At 43.5% G+C, this 26,151-nt stretch overlaps 1 protein-coding gene across 7 annotated transcripts in view; it reads right to left on the minus strand.

Moving 5' to 3' along the window:
* Window positions 1-26,151, minus strand: part of TYW3 (tRNA-yW synthesizing protein 3 homolog) — a 134,420-nt gene that overhangs the window by 50,331 nt on the left and 57,938 nt on the right. For all 7 annotated transcript variants that reach the window (XM_075615794.1, XM_075615797.1, XM_075615793.1 and 4 more), the window contains exons 10-11: window positions 21,922-22,031; window positions 21,620-21,731 (exon numbers count right to left, since the gene is read on the minus strand). The gene's annotated coding sequence lies outside the window, so the exon portion shown is untranslated. The remainder of the gene's footprint in view (window positions 1-21,619; window positions 21,732-21,921; window positions 22,032-26,151) is intronic.

Consider the following 26,151-nt stretch of genomic DNA (forward strand, 5'->3'; position numbering starts at 1 on the left):
TTCACAGCAAAAAGCCCCAATATTCCGAATATGGGCGTTTCCATGCGATAGTGCCCCGATTCAGCACGATCGCAGTTCAATGAATAATAACCCCAAAAGGACCCTAAAAAGGTATCTTAGAAATCCTTAAGGAACTTTTACCCCATAAATATAGGGGGAATTCACTCAGTCTCAATAATGGGTTGAAAGTCCAATAGGAAGTTCTGGGGCTCGAGAGCGATCAAATAAAGAGAGAGACTAATGAGGTCTCCCCTAAGCGAATATACTGCGTATATATCTATATATGAGGATCCGATCAAGTCCATAGGTCCATACAGGGAGTGTTAGTGTGGGGGTGTCCAGTAGAGGACAAGGTAATAAGATGGCGCGTACCTGGCCTCGCTCTTAATCAGAGTGCAGCATGCAGGATAAATTAACTGACACCCAATTTTCTGACACCTGGCATAGCCCCCCCAAATGGCCACTGACCGCGTCTCTCTCACCAGACTGGGTACATCACTGCTGCCGCACAGAGTGGGGTGTACCTCTAGTCCTCCTCTCAGTCAGGGCACGATCGGAATCCGCCAGTGCGCTGTCCGCGACGGGTCGGAGTAGACAAAAATAGGAAAAACTACGGCACACAACCGATGAAGTAGCGTACCGCAGTTTTCCCTATGTTTGTCAGTCTCGATAATGGCTGGGGGGAGGGGTCAGGGAGGGGGGGCGGGGAGAGGTCGAGGGAGGGGTGGGAGAGGTCGGGGGAGGGGGGGTGGGCATTGAGTATATTACAAGTCCCTTATTTATTATACTGTGAAGTGTGAAACCACTTTCCTGCTCCTGAGAGTATTTTAGCCCTATTAATTTGAATAGAGCCGAACGCTTCTCCAGCAGAAGGAAGCAGCTTCCCAGAATATTAATTTAGGGCCAAAGAGTGTCAACATGTACAGTATGTATATCTATTTATATAGTGCCAGCTATGTACATAGCGCTTCCCAGCAGGAATACACGTGACATAGTACTATAACACATAATAGGATGGAGCACTTGAGACATAAAAGTAATACAAGGAAAAGGAGTCCCTGCCCCGAAGAGCTTACAATCTAAGTGATCATTTTGCGTCTTTTTATGTCAACATACAAGATTAGCTCCATGTGTATCAGTGAGTAATTAGGGGAGTGGTTGCAGAAGGCGTCCGGGGAGGAGTTACATAGAGCGATATTATAACAGGATGTATGAAAGTTTGCGCTATGACAATGTTACATTTGTATTTTCCTTGATCAGATCATGTTCGTCTGAGCAGGAAAGAAGCTTTGCGCTGTCGACTTTAAAATAGTTTCTAAACAACGTTCTTTTATTTAACGCAAGGGCACATTACTGCCCTTAATCAAAGGGCAAATCATGGCAGCTTGAAATATCGCCCTTTAGACTTGATCACTTTTATTGAGTGGTAAAAAGAAAGAAAATACTACAAATAGAAGCCGTTGTTGTATTTGTTAACTCGTTAAGCAGAAAAACAATAATATAACACAATATTTTTCTCCCACATTGATTTGCAATACATAAAATATTTATACCATGCACTGGATCTAGAACTCCGGAGTTATAGTAAGAAGTCTTCTCCTGAAGCCAGGTATGGTCCGACCTGGTCATCAGATTAACCCTGTGTAATTCAAAATACTCTATATAGTGCAGGAGTAGCCAACTCCAGTCCTAGTCAGGTGTAAGGATATCCCTGCTTCAGCACAGGTGGCTCAGTCATTGACCGAGCCACCTGTGCTGAAGCAGGGATATCCCTACACCTGACCTGTTGGTGGCACTTGAGGACTGGAGTTGGCCACCTGTAATCTAAACCCCGTCAATTCCATAACTGGATATGGGTTAGGGTCCCGCTCTGGCTCAATCAGACTACTATTTAGAAGTGGATTAACCATTTCCTTTCCTGCTACAGCTAAACCAAACCAATCATAATGGTTACAATTATACATAAGCTATGCATAAACTATCAATTCTTTTTAAATGTACATTTATGCTGCGTATAAATTGTAGGCGCTAATAGGGAGAAACGTGTACATAATTATTTAAAAAAAAAAAAAATTTAAAGGACAGTCTAGATTTGCAATTATTTAAATAAAAATAACTATTTTCAATGAAGTTATCACACAGCAATCAATAACTATATAATAACAGATATACCTAGTAAACGGAGTTCGTGTATCCTTTAAAATATTGAATCCAATTGTTTTCGTCAAAATAAAATGTCATAATATTTTATAGTACGACAAATATTTTGACTGCTTGAAAATTCGAAAGGAGAAGTAGAATTCGCCGTAAGATCACGGAGCAGCGTTGGTCGCTATGGGTGGTATGTAAAACAGGCATGTGTCAAACACGCACAATAACAAGGCTACAAGTGTCACCGTTTTGAAAATAGAAATCATCCATATGTATGCGATATCTGTTATTCCACCAGAGAGATCGTGTTGCCATTGCAGATCCTTGGGGCATAATCCGTAACTACTTCACTCCTGGATGCGCGTAAAGCTTGCCAGAAAGTTGTGTTAGTGAAAAGGAGCGGCTCAGGGAGTCAAGACACGGACTCTGCAAGCAGTGACACTGAGCGTGAAGCAGAGGAGCCCGGCGTCGGCTCCTTGTGACCTTGGGCAAGCCACTTTATCTCCCTGAGCCGCAGGCACCAAAAACATAGGCTGTAAGCTCACCTGGGCAGGGACTGTGTCTGGAAACGTTCCTATGTGCTGCGCACTGCGCGCTATACTGTCATTGTGACGCGCTTTGAGTCCCAGCGGGAGAAAAGCGCTATATGAAATAGTTATTGTGGGTAAAGAGGCCCATAGAGAAGAAAGGTCATTCTTGCCTCTGAGGTAGATGAATTGCTGGTCACATGACAGAGGGTGACACACACACACGTCTCATTCCAGGTGTCTGGGTTTATGAAGACAGAAGCTTTTTTCGGGGTCCGTTCTCTGACATTTTTCCAAGATGTTGACCCCCCGGTGAGTGTTCCGGTGGCGTTTGTCAGTGCCTTTTACCACAATATTGCTACTGGGGTCAATGTATTGCCAGCTTGCCACTGAAATAGGTTTGGTGCCAAGTATAATATTCATTGTATTACCTTGCTATCTAAGAATAAAAACTATTAACTTTACAAAGTAGAAAGTTTAGAATGGTATCAAGATAATAGATCATCAATATCATGTCATGATAATGCCAATACGCACGGCTTCTGATCAGAATACAAGTAACAGTAATGGATAGCCAAGTGTTTCCCTACGAGTAATAATAACTATTTCATATAGTGCTTATCTCTGTAATGGGCACAGCACTGTATGCAGAATTTTACAGGCACCGGCCCTGTCCCAATGAGATTACAACCAATGTTTTGGTGCCACAGTGAAATAAAATGACTTGCCCAAGGTGACAGTGGGATGTAAACTGGGCCCCCCTGCTTTTAAAGTCAGTCATTGTTTCCGAGTCAGTGCCTTTACTCACTGAGCTGCTCCTCTTGTCCTGCAGAAAGGTGTCCTTATCAGGTACCATATAAAGTACAATTTATAAAAAAAAAGGTGCCCCATCCTGAAGGATGAAATAGCCCTATTGTCCCCATTAAATAATCTTTGAAGCCATCTTCTCCGTGCTGTAGAAGACTTCAGCTCCATTCAAACGTATGAAGCTGATCTCTTCACCAGCTAGATGACATCCCAAAATATTGAATAGTGGCGTACAACTCTATTCAGAACCTTCTCCAGCACGGAGAACACATCCTCACAGCACATTGTGCCGGGGCCCATGAGTATGATTCCAACACAAAGCTCTATATAGAGTTCTAGAAAACCCTTCGTGAACTTATCCGATGTTAGAGGGAGCCGCATAGCATATCGAGGATATCCAGCACTGAATTTGTTAAATCAGTAAATATGGAAAATGTTTTCACATTTTGCTGAAATGTGATGCCATTACAGCTTGCTTACAACTTTTTACCTCACATGGGGCCCCATAATTATTTCATCATGCAGCAGGAAATTCTGGTAGGTCATATATAAACAGCTCGAGGCAGGGACCTCTTCGTCAGATGGAGCATGACATCTGACATCTGTGCAGCCTGTCGCTCGCATGCCACAATTAACTAGGCAGCTCAGACACTGACTAATGCAAGAGCAACTGGGCTTAAGGTTCAGCCCAGAATGCCCCAAAGGTCTTCCTTAATCCCAGACATTTTTAAAAGATAAATAAAAATTGCAACACATCACTGTCCTTCATCAAAAACTAGTGTGTTAACCTATTTAAGGTTAAGAAAATAAATATGTGGCATTGTTATTTCATCTAGAAAAATCTCTTTAGCCATGGCTGGTGGTGGTAGAATTTTTAACTCCGTCAGTGCACCTATTGCTGTTGAAGTTCTGGAAAGAATAGTTGTGCCTTTGAATGGTAAAAGGCCTACATTTGTGTTCGTATGCTTGTGGCATACACATGGAGTATTGTGTTCTTATAAAGAAGAAATGTCTTTAGAAGAGTATACGTATTCTTCCATAGAGGCTTTCAATTCTAAAATACATTGTATTATTACAGGTTTGCATGCAGCTAGTCTTGTGAAAATGGTAGTGTGGCGTCTTGTATTTTAGGGAAATCCAAAAGCACTGTTATTCAGTTGTGCCTACCCTGACTTCATTGTAATGTGCCTGAATTACAGCTATTATAAGTGAAGCTTTATGCAGCAGATGTTCAACTGATTTAAGAAGTAAGCTTCACATTTACTTTTTGGTCCTACCAATATGACCTAATGTGAATACCATGAGCCAGTTTCTCTTCGGTGGTCTTAGGCGGCAATAGCATCAATCGGAGTTGCAATAAAAAGAAAATTCTAAGCTGTGTAACACTTTCTTTCAAATTTTAGGGCCCTACAAGATTAAAATCTACCAAAACTATCAAAAACACCTCTACCTATGAGTGCTGGGGCTTTTTTCTGTACTCTTATACACGGTTAGCTCCTTCATATATCTTGTTATAGGACATGGAGGGGGAGAGAGCGCGCGCGCGAGAGAGAAAGAGACAGACCCACAGACACAGAGAGAGAGAGAGAGAGAGAAGAGAGAGAACCAATTAGAGGGAAGCCAAGAAGTCCGAAACTGGCACACAGAATAGTGGCGTTGGCAACTGCAAAGTGTGATGCATAAAATATAATGCCACAAAGCCTCACAACTAATCCAGTGCAATTTAGCATTTTGTGATTATTGAAATGTATTGTACTTTAATGCTGGAACCAAACCATAGGAAATTATCTTTCAGTTACACCAGGCTGTCTTTAATATTATTTATGCAATAAAATATGTACTGTACCATGATAATAATGCCTGGCTTGTAATTATTTTGTATATTTTGGGGTCATTCCTGGTTAATGGTTTTCTACTTTTGTGTGAATACAACATTTATAATGTGATCTTAAAGCTTCACAGCGGGGTTTTCTGTAAGAAGTTTCCTTTTGTGGCATGGGAAGTGTTTCTTGTTTATGTTAGCTGTTATCTCCAATGCACTTACTAATTTCTAGAAATCAGAGTATCATTGGATATACATTCCAATTTAAAAGTTTATGATCACGAAGAGACAAAGTCAAATGTTCAGGAAACTCTACAGATGTAACCAATAAGATATTAAACAAGCATTTCTATGTCAAGACCTTTTACTATATGAATATTCCAACAAGAGGATCAAGAGATCCCTCAAGTATGGAGGTTTACTGTTTAAAAAGTTAAATTCAATGTACTAAGCATAAATATACTTACAGTGAAGAAGTAAACTTTCGCCATTGGGGTTTAGAAATAGTTTTGTTTACCACTGTAATACGGTGGTATATATTCTTTAGTTAAAGACTGGTTAGTGCCTTGTATTATCTTATGTCCAGTGGTAATGGTATAGTAGTTACAGATGACTTGTTTGTAAGATAAAGTTAGCAGTGCGTGCAATGCCATTTATCTGTGAATTTGTTAGCTAGTATATAATATGCCTTGTTGATTATTTTCTAATATATACAGATAGCATCCTAAGAGCAGCCAGAGTTTCTAGTGACGTTCACAATCTCTATGTTATGTAAATGGAGAAGGAGAATAATACAACAGCTTGCAATTATTTCATATTTTCTCATGGTTTTCCTATCTAAAAGCCTCTACGAGTTGGAGCAAGTTTCCTTATTTGTGATTCATTTGTACGACTCGATAACGGTCCTGTGTGGCTTCCACAAACGAAAAACTTGTTACATGTGTAACGGGTAATCCCCCACCCAATCGCAAATAGGGTCTCCTAGGGGAAATGCTGCACTGGTTACAAGGCATAATAGTGTGGCGCACCTGCTGGCTTACAGGACTCCTGAGTCTCCTGCTTGATGGTATTATGGGGAAGGTCAGGACAGGCTTCTGAGGACATACCCAGTACGTACTCACGGTGATAGTGCCTCCATCTATTGCAGGCCCCAGGATATGGGGTGGAATCCCTGGAATAGAACGTCCCACTCAGGGATGAGAGATTCCAGTCTCACAGCCGCTTCTTTATATCTTTATAATCAGGAACACTTTATTTCCTCTGCAGCACACTGTACAGCATACACAGTCACATCAGTACTTCTCAGGAGTTCTCCCTCAGGATGACCCTGGCCTTTCACTCCAGTCAGGGCCCTGGAAGCAGGCCTAGCTCTTCCACTACCCCCTATCAGAGTAGTGGGAAAAGTCTACCAGCCTCTCCCAGGGGGAGGGCCTCAAGCCTGCCAGGTCCCTGACAGCTCGGTTAGGTAAGACTCAGCTCCTCTCAGGGTAGGAGCAACTGACTCAATACAGGAAATGCAGATCATTAAGACAGATACAACAAGAGCCCGCCCCTGTCCCTTATTGGACATAGGCCTGACTGCACTGCTTTCTCTGCCTCACTGATCTGCAGTGAGTGGGGAGAACCCATCTTAACTCCTGGCAAACCTGCCCTTACCAGGGATTATTGCACAGAAGGAGGACAGAATAATAGCCCAAACCTACCAGGGCTATACTCTCCCTCTGGTGGAATCCAATGGTCCCCACTTGGACCAAATTTGCGTGTCCATCCTGCAGGTGAACAACCTGTACAAAACAAAATAACATGACATATTATTCACCATAATACAGTGTTATTACATTTGCAGGTTATACCCCCTCCTTAGATGGTGACACAAAAGAACTAGGATTACTCCCAACGTGGAGAATCCGCTACTAACAGTAATACCTGGGATCAGGTTCCTTTACTACCCTCAGGATATGTATTCACTTGTACTAGCTATACCCTTTTAGGGTGGCCTGCGCACAGCATCGTCCACTGGGTTTGGAGCAGAAGTACCATAACACTCTGGGTGGCATACTGGACACCAACAATCATCCCATAATTTAGACGTGGGTGCTAATGGTCGGAGAGGATCATGCCCATACACTTTCTCAAGGCATCTCCTGGAGATGTAAGGCACCCTTTCTGCATTATACCAATTCTCTAGGGAGCTATTAGTATCCCAATTTTCCTCGTCTGATCTTTCCTCATCATCAGAACTATATCCCCTGTCCTCATCAGTGGAACCCATTTCAAACTCAATCCCCCCCCCTCTACTGAGTGGTGAAAATAAAGTAATGACTTTTGGTGATTTCTGACAACTCTGTCAGACACTGGAGGCACATAGGGTTTTACCCGAGCAACAGGCACAATATGAACAACATCATTACCCAAATCCCCAGAGTCCTAAACCAAACCCACCCAGTCCTTGTAATCAGTGAATGGCTTGGGGACCCCCTGTTCACCCAGTGACCCGTGGTGACTGTATCTGGAATCCGAACCAGATGGGACAGGGACAGGGGCATTGGCAGGGGTAATGGGGCCAGAGACTGGGGCATAGGAAGCAACAGTGTCCGGGGCAAAGTCCTTGGCTTCAGCAAGGCCACGGCCTACCGCAGGGGACGATGGCTGCTTGAACGCAGCCACGACAGGCCAGCGTTTTCCTCGGTCTACCACCCTGTAAATGTAGTGGTCCATTTCTCGCCTGGAGAGGGCGCTACTCACCGTAGCGGTCGCAGCATAGTCCCAGTCCGCTCCGGAGGTCACCTTGTAAGTGACGTCATCCTCTCGCGAGGTCGCGTCATCTTGTGTCAGGTCCCGCACAGGAAGTACGTCATCCGCAGGATGGGGTACCGGGAGCTCGACACTGTCCTTCATGTGGAAGTAGGCGCTGAGATGGGCCTCCTTTCCGGACTCCTCCCCCGCCGCAGCCTTGGTCGGGGCCTCTTTTAAGGCCTCCTCCATCGGAGCCCGCTCCACATCACAGGTAAGTGGCTCTCTTCTTGCAGCACCGCTGTAGGGGTCCGCCGGTAGGCGCATCACCCCCGCTGAACTGCTATCACGCTCGTCGTCCGACGAGGCAGGTAGGGACATCTCTGCAGGGGAATGACATTGGGGCCCCTCGCAGTCACTGACGGCAATCGGCACGAAGTAGTCCCGCTTCTCCGCCACCAGCGATAGCGATCCCCATCCTCTCTGGGCGGTCACTGTCTCTTCCTTGGGTTCCACCATCGTGAGTTCTGCCTCTGGAACCGGGGTGCACGGACCCCCTGGAACGTTTGTTGGGACGCACGGGCCCTCCGCATGGGTAGTATCATCATTGCCCCCATCGCATAGCATAACCGCTGGGTCATCAGGCTTTGCTGACAACAGAGGACCGGCTCTGGCCTCGTCAGGTTCGATCACCTCACCCGGTAGCATTTGGGTTGCGGTCTCTGGAACCGGCTCGGGCCTTCTCTCAGTCTTCGGGGCTTGGTACACCCCAATGGTAGGCATTAGCGGGCTAGACAAAAGATGGCTTGCCCCATTCACAAAGAAAATAGCCCCCCAAACAAGGTCTTCTCCCAGGCATGCACAGTCAGGGCCCAAACACCGCAAGCTGTGATCCCATCAGTGAGTACATCCAGGAAACCTTCTGGCAGTGAGTAATAGGCAAAGTCCATATCGCCTGCTCTTACTTTATGTATACACGGGCACAAAAGAAAGGGGTAACTCACTCCTCTGGCCCGCCATGTTCCATCAGTCTGAGGTTGCGGCAGCTCGCATCCAGCTCCTCCTTCAGTTTGGGTAAAGCTCTGGGATTGTCTCTCATTGTGCCCCCTCCCTCTGGTGGAGATTAGAGGAGGGGCACTCGGTAGTAAGGCGTGACTCCGGCTTTCACTGTGACCCCTCCCTCTGGTGGAGATTAGAGGAGGGTCACTGGGTGTTACCTCATGATGTGGACTCTTCGCTGAGCCAGTCACAGGGCAGGGGGCCGCGGCTCCTGCTTTCGCACCACTTCCTGCACATAGGCGGGGCTCTAGATTTCGCGCCAGACCCGGACAAATCTCTGCAAATACTTTGCTCACAGTCTTTTTGCACGCAGCACGTGTGCCATCCAGACTCGGGGGGAACCGCCATTTTAGCTTCTTCGCACCGCGCGGTGCACTATCGTATATAGCAGCCGCCATCTTAGGTGAACCCACAATTTTCACTGTAGCGCAACCCTCACTGTTTGGCAGGGAACTCGCTCTCTTGTGTACACTGCAATACATGTAGCCTCTGGCAAGTGGTAAACTCGGCATACCCCAGGCTAGGCAAAACTCTTTCTTTGTATACTGCACACGATGACAGTCCATACATGTGCTCTGCGGTTCATAGTCTGGCTACTGGCTAGTAGTACTCTGGGCTCTTCCCTGTGCAGTACTCGTTTCTCCCCCTCTTGGCTGCCAGTATCGTGGATCCTATCCAGGGGTCCCTCTTAACTGCGTTAACCAGGCCACCCCCTAGGCATCCTGACTACCCGCCTCAGGTTTGACTAGAACAGCAATAGCCTTGTCTCCAGACCTATTCATCCTTTAGGGCACTCTAGGGCGTGCTTTGCGAGGTTTTTCGTTCTCCTGACTACCCCTAGACTTCCCCCTTTCAGCAGCACTTGTTCTGCAAGCATACTTTCAATCTTTCTGTTTTGCGTCGCTGAAAGCCTGTCCTGATTATCTCAGCAGCGCCTCCAATTGTAACAGGTATTCCCCCGCCCAATCGCAAATAGGGTCTCCATGGGGAAATGCTGCCCTGGTTACAAGACATAATAGTGTGGCGCACCTGCTGGCTTACAGGACTCCTGAGTCTCCCGCTTGATGGTATTATGGGGAAGGTCAGGACAGGCTTCTGGGGATATACCCAGTACGTACTCACGGTGACAGTGCCTCCAACTATTGCAGGCCCCAGGATATGGGGTGGAATCCCTGGAATAGAACGTCCCACTCAGGGATGAGAGATTCCAGTCTCACAACCGCTTCTTTATAATCAGGAACACTTTATTTCCTCTGCAGCACACTGTACAGCATACACAGTCACAGCAGTACTTCTCAGGAGTTCTCCCTCAGGATGACCCTGGCCTTTCACTCCCAGTCAGGGCCCTGGAAGCAGGCCTAGCTCTTCCACTACCCCCTATCAGAGTAGTGGGAACAGTCTACCAGCCTCTCCCAGAGGGAGGGCCTCAAGCCTGCCAGGTCCCTGACAGCTCGGTTAGGTAAGACTCAGCTCCTCTCAGGGTAGGAGCAACTGACTCAATACAGGAAATGCAGATTATTAAGACAGATACAACAAGAGCCCACCCCCTGTCCCTTATTGGACACAGGCCTGACTGCACTGCTTTCTCTGCCTCACTGATCTGCAGTGAGTGGGGAGAACCCATTTTAACTCCTGGCAAACCTGCCCTTACCAGGGATTATTGCACAGAAGGAGGACAGAATAATAGCCCAAACCTACCAGGGCTATACATGTATCCACTGTCGGTTCCCCTAATAGTTACGCCACCACTCTCTTTTAATAAATAAAACACTTGCCTGCCATTTTTATCATCTAATCCTACTGTACATGGCATTAAATATTATTCTTGAGAAACATATATGGAGTTAATAACTGCAACCAACCTCATTCCTCTCCAGTATCAAGTCAGTAACAATTAGGAATACAATACCAACTTCTAGGAAAGAGCCCTAGTGGTATTTTTAGAGCTAAGTAGATGGTAAGATTAGAACAATAAAACAAGTTAGCAACATTTTTTTTTAAATTAAACTAGACCACATTTGCCAACCAAATCTTGATTTAAAAAAAGTATTTGATAAGAGTAAAAAGTTAAATATGTAAGTGATCTGTGGGTTGTAAGTGTGAATATGTCCTTAATTTGTAGATTAAAATAGTTTTGTGTACCAGCAAAATTCTCCCGTTGAATCAACTCTCCTGGTTCAATATAAATAATCCCTTGTAAATGTCTGGAATATGGCCAAACCATATTGGCATTAAGAGTTTTAACATTCACAGTTGTGATGATGCCAACCAATCAAAAACAAGTTTTATAAAACGCACTAATTCAAATGGCGTGTTAATCATGTGTTGAAGATATTTAATACACAAGGGATTAAGCATGGGTTTTATACAATGCTTCACCTCATCTCATGCACAAACACAGTTAGCCACATGATTATCTACTGATAAATATATTTAATGAAATATGAGTTTGAAAATGTGAATCAAACCAAAACCAATAACAAAGGATATGTCAACAAGATGACAAGCATTTGTATTATCCAGTGTTTCCCGTTAATGTTTATCCAAGTACTCCTCATGTACTGTAAATGTGAGACTGTAGACAAATATATTTCCATTGAATACAATTGTTATGCATTCATAGAATCATATTACAAACGATAAACCAGAAAGACGTCCGTTATTGTTGGGGTATTGCGCTGTGTGACATTGATCTGTCTCTATGTGTAATGATTCAGCTCACCTCAAACAGCAGGACAGTTTATCTGGTCTAATGAAGAATGTCAGAAACAGACAAAACCCCATTCAATGCAGACTAGGACCTCATTCTTGTAGGGGAATATTTACTAAAGCTGTTAATCGCTTATTTTGTAATAAATTTGTATTTTGAATGTAGGGTGGAAACAATTCTCCATTGGTGTCCGTGAATCAAATTGGGTTCAACTTGTGAACACACTGTGTGCCTGACATATAAACTGGAATTACCAATAGAATTCTTTGAGCAAGTGCAGGAACACGTCTCTTGAAGGTTTTCTCTTTTGTGAACACTACGGATTTGCGTTTACATATTGCCCATCTGAAAAGGGCGTATGGTTTGCGTTCTCATATATATGTATTACTTCATTATTATGGCCCTCTCTGCCCTTGATCTTTTTGATTAATATTCTAGCGCCTCTAAGATCTGGCAATCTTGGGTTGCTACAATGCTTGCCCAGTTATCTTGTGCCAGCTGGAGGTGAGAGACAGTGACACCATACCTACTCGGAAAGTGGGGGTGGGGGGGGAAGGTGAACAGACACCTAACTTTAACATAAAAACAAATAAGGTAGCGCTAACTTTCTAAGTGTGCAAATTAATTCCAAATGGATATGAATGACCTGTTATTCCTAATTGGGAATAGAGTCTGGCTGCCTGTGATATAACTCTGAACCCAAATCAGAGACAACTGATAGAGAAAATATTATATCTGTGGCGCTCCATACATACACAAATGGTGGTAAAAAGGATATATACAACCCGTAATGGTGGCATAATACTGTATTATGCTATGTGATTTCCCTATTTTTTTCATGTGATACTGCTATCGTGTGGAGCCTACCTTTGGACCCGACGAAGCCACCATTACGGGTTGTATATATCCTTTTTACCACCATTTGTGTATGTATGGAGCGCCACAGATATAATATTTTCTCCACCTAACTTTAACATGCTGTAGGCTATATCATTTTGTTTATTATTTATCTTTTTGGTTGGTTGAACTTACAGAAGATGCGCAAGGATTCCTTACACATGTATTTTCCTTCACATTACCAGTTGATATTGTGCTGGGAGTCAGTGAATCATTACCACATGTGCTGTGGAACTTAGCTTTGTCACAGGAAGATCATACATTGTTTATACTGCTACATTTATAATGATGTAAAATATATTTTAATCAAGGTATATTTGGTTTCTTGCCAAATGGAGTCTGTATATGATTCTTTGTGCTGCCGGCCCAGATATACTACAACTCTACACAACTATCCTAATAATACAGTGACTTGCAAAGGACAGGTTTGCAGGTTCGAATCTGAATTCCATAAAAAAGTTCATTTGGATGTCTGAGTCGAAATTGGGAACAAATGTTCAAATCCCAGAATAAGAGCAAAATACAAGACAGGGTCGTCCTCAAAATCGTCTTTTTTTTGTTTGTTAATAAGCTGTGCAAAATGTTGGGTTTGTGAACATAAATCTTGCAAACTTATGCGCACAAGTTCACATTTTGAAGGAAAAAGTTTAGAAATTTCCTGCTCGAGTTTTATTTTTCCCATAATTTTTTTTACAATTCCAAATCTAAAACTAGAAAATCTTTTAGATCTAACACACCAGTGCAAGTGCCCACCCTTAATAGTGACTGGATGCTGTTAGCATACTGGTCAACTATCCCAATATACGAGGGAGACTCCCTAATAATTCACTAAAAAAATGGCTTTTCTATTCTCACCCTAAAAAAAAAAAAAAGAAATGGCACATTAAGAGATCTGCAAAAATTGTGGGTATTTGCTGCACACCAAAAATAAGAAAAATAGTGATTCTTTTACCGGTGCTCCTTAGTCCCAGGGAAGACCTGTGTTTCGTCCAATGCATCCAATATGATTGATGGACAAGGGCACACGGGCACACGGGCACACGGATTTGAATCAAAAAATAATTTATTGTGCCATAGACTTCAACGTTTTGGCCTGCTGGCCTTTCTCAAGTAAAGTGGCTTGAGAAAGGCCAGTAGGCCGAAACGTTGTAGTCTATGGGACAATAAATTATTTTTTTATTCAAATCCTGTGTGCCCTTGTCCTTTGATCATAAGAAGAGATCTCCCACCCTTTTCTAACAAACCTCCCTGAAGAGAATTTTCATGTTGGTCAGCGTGACTGTTAGGCTGAGTCCATGGTCAGCGCTTATCCGCTGACCCGCGCTGATGCTTGTCAGTGAGCCCCTGCAGCCGCAATGAGAGCGGCTTTAGCAGGGGCTCGCGCACGCTTCCGCAGGCGTGCAGAAGCGTAGCCGACATAATTTTTTTCGTTTAAGCGCTCATGGGAGCGCAGGGCCGGTCACGTGAGCGGTTCGCCCAATGAGGGTGAACCAGCTCCGTGACATCACTGGCCCGCCCCCCGACGGCACGCGAACTAAGGCCAGGGAAAGCACCCGCTTTCCTTCAGCCTCCGCGCACCTCCGCACAGCTGAAGTCTCTTTGTAACTCAGCCTTGGACAGTAATAATTCTGAAAAAGAACTGGCTGAAGCCCCAGGTACTGTACAGTAAATACGTTGTGTTATTATACATCACGTTCACAGCAAGCAAGGTACACTCACTTTTGCTCTCGACGAAAGGACAAAGTGGCCTAATTGGTTTGTACATCGTACATGAAGTGTATTATTGAGAAACAACAACCCAATGAGGTGGCATGAACATATTCGTGAAGAAAATGAAGCCAGCAGAAAAGTCAACAAAATACTTTTACCACTGCTGCTTATCAGTGCTACATATTCATTGTGGAATATGTCTTACATCCTAAGCTTTGGAATGCAAAGTAGTGTCCTAAATATCCACTGCAAGGTTACAGAAGAACAGGTTCAAGCTGCCCTTTTTTGGACGTATTGGAAAGTAACAGTCCTGAGAAAAATGAAATCTGATTATATCTGTGGACCAAATATGTACAGTACATGCCATTAACAAGTCAGGAGCTGAATGTGTATATAAGGATCATTAGCTGCAGCATTCTTGATAAAGTCAGCCGTGTAACTTTTATAATGAACATAATTGCTCTAAGACACTGCAAACACACAGAATAAGATGCTTTGTGTAAGGATTTGCGATTGTTGTAAAGAAGTGTTGTTATTTAATGGTGAATTTACATCAATTTGTTACCGAACACGTAGCATGGAAAATACTTCAAGAATACATTATAGGTGTAAAAACATATTGAAAAGGAATGTGGCAAAACTTAGAATGGGTTAGGAATAAAGCAGAACATTCCATAGAAATGCCAAGAATAAATAGTCATGGCACAGCATACATGCACAAAGAATCCATATGAATATGTGCATGTTGATTTATTTAAATTCTGCTGGGATACATTTCTGCAGATTGCTATGTGGGTAATGACTTACATGGCACTTCCATTTCCCTGCACCTCAGTATTGCATTACCATTACTCCGTCCTTCAAGCAGCAATGTTCAATTGCATACCTATATAATGGTACCATCTTGTGCTTGAACTGAGTCCACTTCTACTGTATGTCAAGAATGATGGAAGAGGCTGAAAAGCTTTCAAATGTCACTCAAGTGAACAATTTGTACACTATGTAATTTTATGAAGTGTTTTTCACTTTTATTCACTATAACATATTTTATACTTTGCAACCCACTTTAAGATTTATAACCCTAAAACGTAGAATATGCCTCCCTAATTAACTATTGGCTGAGGGATTTCAATGCCTTATGGTCATAAAACGTATTTTGCATAATAAAGTGTATAAGGGATAATATGTAGAGTGGTATTTTGAACATGTTCTTGGTCATCTGCATAAACTTACTCAGAATGCCCTGTGTTGCCACTTTTATGTACTGTAATTCAGAAGTTAATGCCATTTTTGGCAATAAAAAAAAAAAAAGAAAGAGAGAGAAAATTATATATAATATATATATATATATATATATATATATATCAAATGGAAATATTCCTGTATGCTCATTTGCATGTCTTAGACAGGTCTGCAACCCCGCCTTTCACCATTATCACCCAGCACTTCCACTGCAGCAAGGGATTCTGGGAAATGACATGCAAATGAGCACACAGTGTCACCTTTTGCTTCAAAACCATTTTTAACATGGTTCCCTATAGGCTTAAGCTTGCTGCATGGTCACAGCTTTAAGCACAGCCAGGGTTAAGATGCATAACCAGAAAACCCACCCACAGACAGCCGTTTTGACTTCCATTTGCTATATGCTTTGCTGTGTTAGCCGAGCTTAATAAACAAAAACAAGTAGTTGATACCATTCTGTGGCTATGACAGGTGGAAAGAAAATCACTTTCCAGTTTTGCGCAGAACAGATTGGCATACTGTGGTGCTATCCAAGTGTCTTTTTATCCAAGAATAAATTTGATGCATTTAGTCACTGTCTCTGTGAGTGGATCCTGCTGTCCCAGAAAGTATCTGCAGGCTGAAATCTCAACATTCCAGTTGCCTTGTTTCTAAGAAAGTTTTTTGGCTTAATCATTTTAACACCTCCGTAAGAAGAGATCAGTGTATCTTGAAAGCTTGCACAAATTAAAGCATTTCGTTAGCCACAGAACGGTGTCGGCTATTTACTTTTGCATCTATCCATCTATCAATCTGAACCCGCTATAACGCGGTGCTCGGGGTCCACATAAAGAGACCGCGTTATAACCGGGATCGTGAAATGGCCACAGCGCAAGGATTTACCCGGCATCTGCAGCTCTCTCCTCTCTCCCTGCTTCATCAGGCTAAGTCCACGTGCGTGCCGCACATGTCCAAGGTTTTTTTTTTTTTATAAGATTCAATGCTTTATTGCTAACGGTCGGACAGATGGATGGACACACACACAAATAATTTTAGCATACCATGAAGGAATCGAACCTGCGGGTAGAGAATCGCTACTAGTATATGAAGGGTCATGGGTTCGATACCTGCATGGTATGGTAAAATTTTTATTTTAATCATAATATGTAATTTATAAATTATTATTTTATTTATTTTATAATTTATAAATTATTATATAAAATACCAATTTATAAATTATACCATACCATGCAGGAATCGAACTGGTAGCGATTCTCTACCCCCTACACCATCAGTACTATGCAGTATAAAGTTAAGATTGATAATAGAGTCAATAACATTACACCAATTCTATGGTGTAGCAGGTAAATAATTGGTACTATTGTATGAAGGGTCATGGGTTCGATTCCTGCATGGTATGCTAAAAGTGTGTGTGTGTGTGTCCATTGGCAATAAAGCATTGAATGTTTATATATATATATATATATATATATATAAAATAAAAACCTTGGAGATGTGCGCCACGCACGTGGACGCAGGCTGATGAATCAGGGAGAGAGGAGAGAGCGGCAGAGAGGTGAGAGTTGCAGATGCCGGGTAAGTCCTCGAGCGGCAGCCATTTTGCTTTAAAAAAAAAATACTTGGAGATGTTTTTCAATCGGGAGCCACGCTCAGACCGCATTATAAGTGGATCCGCGTTGTAGCGCATCATGCTATAACGGGGTTGATAAAAGCCATAATATATATATATATATATATATATATATATATATATATATATATATATATTATGGCTGCATTATGTATTAACTAAATGTTTAATTATTTAGACACTTGTAATTTTTAAACCAAAATTGAGATTTGGATTCAAATTGGCAGTTTTGATTCATGTGAGATATTCAACCAATGTGTTCCAGCACAAATCAAAGCAGCATATTTTGTGGAAAACTGTTTTTTTTAATTTATCTTTTTCTCAAGTGGTCATTTTTCTCTCTCAGGAAAAACAGCTCACTCATGCCAAACATTCCAGAACTTTGAGCCTGCTTCATTTTTCTGCTGTTTGCAAACATCATACAGATGTAGCAGATGTTATTCCCCTCATTAACACAAGTTTACTCACAAAATAACGTGTTAATTAACACGTGTTATCTCCTTAACCATTGTTTTCAATAGCACGACTGTCAAATAGCACGCATTAATGTAACACACTGCGTTAACAGTGCAATAACCGGAGATGGGAGCAACTGACATAACCAGTTTCGCAGAATTTCCCGAGCTTTCCATTCAAAATCCGTTCCGCGGTGTAACATCTGTCGACGGATTTTACAGTTTCAATCCGTGCGAATTAATCCAAAACCGCCATTGGGTACAATCCGGAGATTGGATACTTAAAAACCACCAGCAGACTGCGGAGTCCGCGGATTGGATTGTTGGTGGTAAAAAAAAAAAATATCCGGTAAAGACGGATCGCCCTTTTTGAGACAGATTTGCGGAAATCCGCGAACCAAAGAACCGGCCAATCCCAGGCGGATCCCTATTCTAAATACCTCTATATATTTTAGATATTTGCGTTTTAAAAAGTCACATTGTCAGTCATGAATGACTGACATCTATTTTATGAAAAGGAACAAGCACCCAAAAATATAAGTATATGTTTATATTTGAATTACCTGGAAATGTATTTTATTTTAAGCGGAGCTTATATACTTTCCTTAAACGTGGCAAATGTTTGTAAAAGTGTAGTCCCAAATCTTAGAGAAAACGCCACTATGTTTAGCATGAAATCACATGACAAACAATTGTATGTCATATGTAATAATATGTTAAATTCATAGCTTTATATGTTGAGTTGTGAGGAAACCCTCAATGAGTGTATTCACAGTGCGGGTAACAGAATGAGTGATTTTCTGATCAATGCTAAGGTCCAGATCTACTACAGGTCGATAAATGTAAAAATTGGTGTTGCTGGAATTTAACACGTTTTATATAGCAACCTATTCACTGAAAACATATCACAAGCGATAAAGCAGTGACAACGGCCCTTTACCGTAGCAAAATATTATTTGAATGCATATGAGAATGTAATGACTAATTCATTATCATGAGCATTTTAAATGCTCCAATACCAGGAGATGTTGGATTAACGCCAACAAATAATGCCAGTTTTAATCACGTACCCCCAGACTGGTCTTTGACTTTGTATATATTGACAACTGTAGCCATACTGTAGCAGGTAAGATAGGACTATTTAACCCAGAACAGGAGGTTTAGTTTTGTTAAATAAATCATGACAGTGTAATATGTCATGTGTTGTTGTTCATCTGAAGTTGTATTTACCTAATTTTAAGACCTGCTAAGGAACCTGCTTTAAGACCTGCTAAGGATTGTTATTATGTCCTGATATGTAAAACCATAGAATTCAAAGAGGGTGTACTTTCTTTTTCACACAACTGTTTATATATATATATATATATATATATATATATATATATATATATATATATACATACATACACACACACACACACACACACACACACACACACACACACACACACACACACACACACACACACACACACACACACAGTGCTCGACAAACCCGGTCGCCCCCTGGTGATTCCTAATGCCCGCGGTTCTGTGCCGAAATGCTGAATGTCTTTTTTTAAATCCCTCTACCTGATTAGTGTGACTCGACTTGGTGCGCTCCCCTGGACCCCCCTTGGTCCCCCACAGCCTCCCCTGCACCCCCCCCCCCCCCCAGGCCTCCTATAACCCACCACAGCCCTCCCCTGGCCCCCCAACGACCTTCCCCTGTACCCCCCCTAACCCCCCACGGCCTTCCATAGAACCCCCACAGCTTCCCTGGTCTCCCCTACCCTCCCGAGTGGGGGCGAGTAGATTTTTGGGTGATTTGTCAAGCAGTGTATGTGTGTGTCTGTGTATATGTATATAAATCAAAAATAAATAGACGATACCGTTCTGTGGCTAACGAAATGCTTTTATTTGTGCGAGCTTTTGAGATACACTGATCTCTTCTTCCGGCGATGTTACAATGAATAAAGCAAGAATGTTTTTAAGTAAAAACCTGTGCATCCTGGAATGTATCTGTGACTGAAGCCTATCCCTCCCCCCTGTGCAGTATGCGATTTATGAGAGTTAAGGTATATATATATGTGGTGGGTTCTGGGGTTAGGGCTCGCTGGGATTGTGTGTTAATTATTAATAACATACTGTATGCACTTTTGATGTAACTTATTTATTGCAGTCTTTATATCTGTATGTTAAACCATTTAACACGTTTTATATATCAACCTATTCACTGAAACCATATCGCAAGCTTATTGCTTCGCAATGCATTGGTAACCTCCGGCTTTAAATGGGTTAAACCCTTTTCTGCAACAGGGAAGAAATCATATTACATAACCCTTTAGTAGAACAGCGTGATATCTGACATCTTGCTAGCACTGATACATGCAGATTTCTACGAGTTAACGTTTATTTTATCACCAGAGTTATTTCAGGCAGTTAGCGCAATTTCCATGTTGTTACTTATTTATTAACAGTCCTTCGTGAATGCAGCAAGATGTCTAAGGCCTCGGCCAGGCTCCCTGCTGGCGTGCTGAGGCGCAGGGAAAGCGGGTGCTTTCCCTGTCGTTGCGGTTGCTTACCGCACACGCTGTCAGCGGGCCGTCAGGGGGCGGGCGCGTCACTGGCCCGGGGGCGGGCCAGTGACGTCACGGAGCTGGTTCGCCCTCATTGGGCGAACCGCTCACGTGACCGGCCTGTCGCGCCAGCAAGCGGGGGAATTTTAAATTCCCCTAAGACCTACGCTTCCGCGCGCTTGTGGAAGCGCAGGTGAGCCCTTACTAAAGCCGCTCTAATTGCGGCTGTAGGGGCTCGGTGCTGAGCGGGAGCCCAAGCAAGCACTAACATGGCCGAGGCTTAAGCCGGCGGACCCGCTGGCGCTGATCGCGCTCATGCTTGAGAGCGGTGACGTCATCAGCTCTCCAAGCATGAGCGCCGGGTGTCCTGGCTATTTCGCAAGCGCGCGCGGGAGAGCGTTGCGGGCAAATTGAGCGAAAGTTAAATTTTTTTGTTTACTCAAGCGCCAAACTTGACCGACCCAACAGGTCAGGTTTCAGGACATACCCCCCTCCCCCCCAACAGGTCAGGTTTCAGGATATCCCCCCCTCCCTCCAACAGGTCAGGTTTCAGGATATCCCCCCCTCCCCCCAACAGGTCAGGTTTCAGGATATCCCAGCTTCGAAGACTGAGCCACTGATGGAGCCACCTGTGCTGAAGCAGAGATATCCTGAAAGCCTGACCTGTTGGGGGGGGGGAGAAGGGGGGCTTGAGGACTGGAATTGGGCACCCTTACACTACAGTATATTAATAACAACCACATAACTATTATTGTATTACATTATACTGTGAAACTTTAGACCAACATTGGTTCGATATATACTGTATATCTTTATATATTTAGCGCCATTAATGTACAGAGCGCAATCGTGGAGGGACCAGTGTCTTGGCAAGTTCAGGATGCGTGCGCATCTAGAGCCTTAATGATGCATATAGTTAGAGCCACCTGATGACGCGCTCTCCCCGCGCCCCACGGCTTCCATTGACATGAAGGACTCCCCCTCATTTGGTCACTGCGCAAGCGCATACTGTACCATGAGGCTTGTCAGACCTTACATGCCTCCGGATTAGTAGTTGGGGGCGGAGACATTAGGCGTCATCTTTGTGTGACCACTAATCTTTATGCACACTTCAGAAGACCATTAGCAATCATAGAGGGCGGACCACATATGGGCTGTGAGTATTGGTTGATCATGTTACTTTGTACCTATATATATATGTTAATAAAGTTGTGATATGTATACCTTGAGAAAGCGCTGTGTGAAGCGTGAAACGTTGGTGGGGCTCTCCGTGCCCTTTTTTCCATGACCAATAAATAATTTTTTATGGGATACGCACCTTTCTCTTCACTACTTTTTGATACTAACAGTAGTGCTCCTCCAGTTCTTCTCTTTTCTACTGAAAATACGATTCTGTTTAATGTTATATCATCATTATTCAGGCAGTTACCCTGAGAAAAAAAATACATCCACATGTTAAGGAAGGAGTATATCCTCAACATCCTGGCATGTGGCAACGTATTTGTCTTTCATTGCAATACAATTTAGCACATTGCTTCAGCAGCCATAGAATGCACCACACAAGAAAATAATAAAGATTAATACAGGCAAATGGATATATAAAGACTTAAAAACCAGTACCTGTATTGTCCTTTCTTGTTATCTCTTTAAGGGATAGCCAATGAAGGGAATGTCCTTAGTTTGTTATGTACTTGGCTTCCAACCTCTTTGGTGATGCAATGGGTTGAGTTCTATTGCAAACAGGTTAAAATAAACACAACAAATAAAGACAGTTCCTCACTTGCAAAGTTTGGAAGTTGTTTTTTTTTTTTTTTTTTTGAAGCAGGAGAACATCTCAACCTCTTTTTTTCTTGCTCGCTCTATAAATACATCTTGGCAAGTAGAAACAACCTTGATTGCACGAGATGAAATAGTACAAGCAGCAGGCTCTACAGCAGAATAAATGGCATTGTGCCAAGAGCTTCATCAAATGAATAATAGCTTCCACTTGACAATCAGTAAAGTACCTCTTCTCCTGTGGATTTAGTTTTTAATGATGATTAGAGAGGATGGGCCCCTAAAATGTCTCTGGTAGAAATGACCTCCTATTAATTTCGCTTACTAGAAATGCTGGATTTCAGGGCTACTTTACAGCTGCAAAACTAAAGGCACTGACATGAAAAAAATGTATTATCTTTGTAATTGTAGCAACAAGCACTAAATTTGTCATTGATTAAAAGAGACTTTTCACTTCATGATCCTTTTTCTAGTTTCATCACCATATAGTGTTCCTGGGCTTTTTTAAATATACATGCCTTGAAAGTCAAATATTCTTTATGCTACGGCAAAAGGACTTAAAAAAAAAAAAACGAGCTTTTCACAGAGCTTTCAAATTGCTCCAGTACATCCATCTGAAATTCTTGTAGCACAAAGCATGTCACAGAATGCAAATGGGGAAAAATCCATCAAACATTGCGAAAATATTAAACCTGTGCTGCTCATGTGATCCAAAGTTATATTTAGCATCGCTCCATTAGTATTTTGGCAGCGAGTTCTGCAGTCAGTTAGCATTTTCACATTTCATGCATTTAAGCAAAATCATTAAAATGTAGGCTGTAAAAACATCATTGTTATACTTTGGGTTAAAATAGATATTTTTTTGCATCGATGTTTGATTCAAGGGGTTTTTCCCCCTTCGTTTTATTTCGCGGTAATGGGTTTTCATTGATTGCAAATTGTATTGTTTTAAACTTGTTAAAATGTAATTATTGTCCAAGTATAACCTTCATTTAAAACATGATAGGGGATTTTTGCATGTCAAAAGGAGTTAAAGGAATACAGAGCAATTTTGAACATTGCATATAATTTATATTGGGCTTTTAACGAATCTGATAATGATTAATCTGCTAATTCAAAAAAATGCTCAAAAAAGCACCAACAAAAATGGTGCTTTACATTTAAACACCGTTCTACCGAGAAATTATACTAAGACAATCTAAGAGGTCTCCTGGCTCCAAAAGTAGGGAAAACGAAATGCACCAGACATTTTAAAGAAAATCCTACAGATTCAATAGATTTCTGGCCTTTGATACATCTGGCAATTATTTAAGCCCCAGTTTTGCAGACTTTTTCTACATCCCCTCTAAAATTTTATTAATTACCACTTTTTTTTTTATATAAAAGTGCTGGCCAGGAGAACAAGCCATTTTGGTTTTACATTTGGTGAAGGTACACAAATAGTAACAAGTGGAAACCGAAACCACTCCACACATTTGATTTCTCCCACCTTTGCTTAATTCCGAGGTCACTCACAGGCGTATGTATGGCACTGTTTCCCTGCGGCTCACAGGAGGCCTGAACCTCTGCTGCTGGGAGCCTGGGGTGTACCTGGATCGTCCTGTGACAGCGCCTCCACCTGTGAGGGATCCTTACAGCACCGGATAACCCCTTCACAGGACCCAATGCATTAAGTACACACAGTGTATATGATAACAGGTTTACTGAAACGCAATAGGTAACACTATAACCCATAGAATTCAAGTCTTGCACGGCCTTACTCCCACACCATATTCCACTGTCCAACCGCTTAGTCCACACCCTGGTGAGTGTGTCCCCAACGTACTGAGGTGCCCGGGGCACCTACCCAACCTGGTATCCACAGTAGCCAACCCACCCAGAAGTGTGTGACTGCGCTGCCCACATTAAGTGTTATAGTTGGTGCACTTGTAGATGGTGTGATACCTGCTGGGTGCTCCAACACCCAGTAGCGCCAACTGAAGACAGGGGTCCGTCCGGTCCCACGTTGTCGCCGATGCGTCCACCTCCACGTGGGGTGGTATCCAGCTGGAGGGTCCCACCTTAATAGTGTCTATAAGTGGTGGTGGTCTGGTCCCAGACCACAGGCCACAACTGCTGCGTGGCTTCCTGCTGTGCTCCTGACACTAAGGATGCTAATCGGACAGTGTCCCTATCTAATGGGCCTGTCTCTCTAGCAGCCACAATCTTACAGGGGAGTCAGGGTCTATCTGGGGCCTATCGGAGGTCTCTGGTCTAGTGCAGGGGCCTACTGACACCCTGAACACACGCCCTCACCCTTCTGTGTCCCAGCTCCGACTGGTCTCTTGCGAGCCAAATTTATCAATCCACAGACCTCGAGACTCCTGTAGCCCTATTGGCTGTTCTGCGGCACCTGACCGGCAGCCACAGTGCCTTCTGGGGCTGTAGTCCCCGTGGAGCCCTTTCCCTAAGATTGCCGCCGCTGTATCCATACTCTGCGCATGCACCATCCTCCTCCTATTGGCCGCCAAACCTGAAAGCCTCTCTACGCATGCGCAACATTGACTGCGCATGCACGCACAAAGCAAGATGGCGGAGTCCTCCTAAGGGCGCTGCCACGAACCTCCGGCGACTCGCTCGCCATCCTAACCAGCCCCTGCAGCCTCCTCCGCCTAGTGGCCGCAGCGGGAGGTAAAGGAACAAAGGGGGACCAGGGGGGACCCAGGCTATACTCTACCCCTGGTGAAAAGACCAATGTTCCCGCTTGGGAACATTGTAATACATAACCACAACATAGTTATATAATAAAAATGCATTGAGGCATCTACAACTTCACACACTGGCATGACTTTACACAAGGTTGCATAATTCAGTGAGCATCACAATCACAGATTGTATTTTGCTCCGAGACCACTGCTGAGACTCGTAGTGGGGTGCCCCAAATGAATCGTAGGCTACCCTAATGGGAGCATGCCTAATTCTTTGGCTTCTGCAAAGCTCTTCTTCTGCAACTCCCTCTGGGGAGTAGTAATCGTACGCTTGAGTCTCTCTCACTGGGGGTATTAAAGTCTCTGAAATGTCTCTAGCTGTTACGAAGCAAGTACTCTTGGGATCCAGAGGAGGGCTCAATGGAGCCACTGGAGTAGGTGTATGTGGCCTGGGCCCATTATCCATTGCTCCTTCGGGTGGTACCCCTTGATTTTGATCTGCACTACTAGAGGGTCCTTCCATCGGATCCTCGGTTGTTTCAGTTACTGTCTCTGAATTCTCGTCAGATCCTTCTGGCTCACCGGCCAATGGTGTAACCTCTATTTCTGGATCGTCATACCCCATTTGCAGGATAGGCAGGAAGAGATGGTTACGGTACCAGACCTTTACCCGGCCATCTGCGTCTCTTATGCGGTAGACCGGTAGGCCCGGCATCTGAGATTCTACCTCAAAGACTCGGTCGCGCCAACGGTCGGCCAGTTTGTGTTTGCCGGGGATCCCTAGATTGCAGAGGAGAATGGTGTCTCCAGGACGAATTGGATGGCGGACCTTATGGTCGTAGCGCCGTTTGTTACTGGCATTCAGATGAGCTGATGCTGTCTCCACTAATTGGCGAGCTCGTTGCAGGCTTTCTTGGAGCCGCTGTCCGTACTTGAAGTGCGTCCTGTTGGGTACCCCGTCGGTAGATACCCTCAGACGTATATCTATAGGCAGCCGTGCTTCTCGCCCGAACATTAAGAAGTAGGGAGTGAATCCCGTAGATTCGTGGCGGGTGCAGTTATATGCGTGCACGAAGGACTCCAGATGTTTACTCCACTCCTTCTTCCGAGAATCCATTAAAGGTGTCGAGCATGTTGAGGAGGGTCTGGTTGAACCTCTCCGACAGAGCATCTACATCTGGATGGTAAGGGGTCGTTCGGGACTTGGTGATGTTCAGTAGTTTCAGCATCTCCAAGATGAGGTTGCTTTCAAAATCCATCCCTTGAGCCAAGTGCAAGCGATTGGGTGGTCCGTAATGTACAAAGTACCTTTCCCATAATAACTTGGCCGCCGTAATGGCATTCCGGTCTTTTGTGGGGAAGGCTTGGGCATAGCGGGTGTAATGAT

The sequence above is a fragment of the Ascaphus truei genome, chromosome 10 (assembly GCF_040206685.1).
Source record: "Ascaphus truei isolate aAscTru1 chromosome 10, aAscTru1.hap1, whole genome shotgun sequence".
NCBI classification, from domain to species: domain Eukaryota; kingdom Metazoa; phylum Chordata; class Amphibia; order Anura; family Ascaphidae; genus Ascaphus; species Ascaphus truei.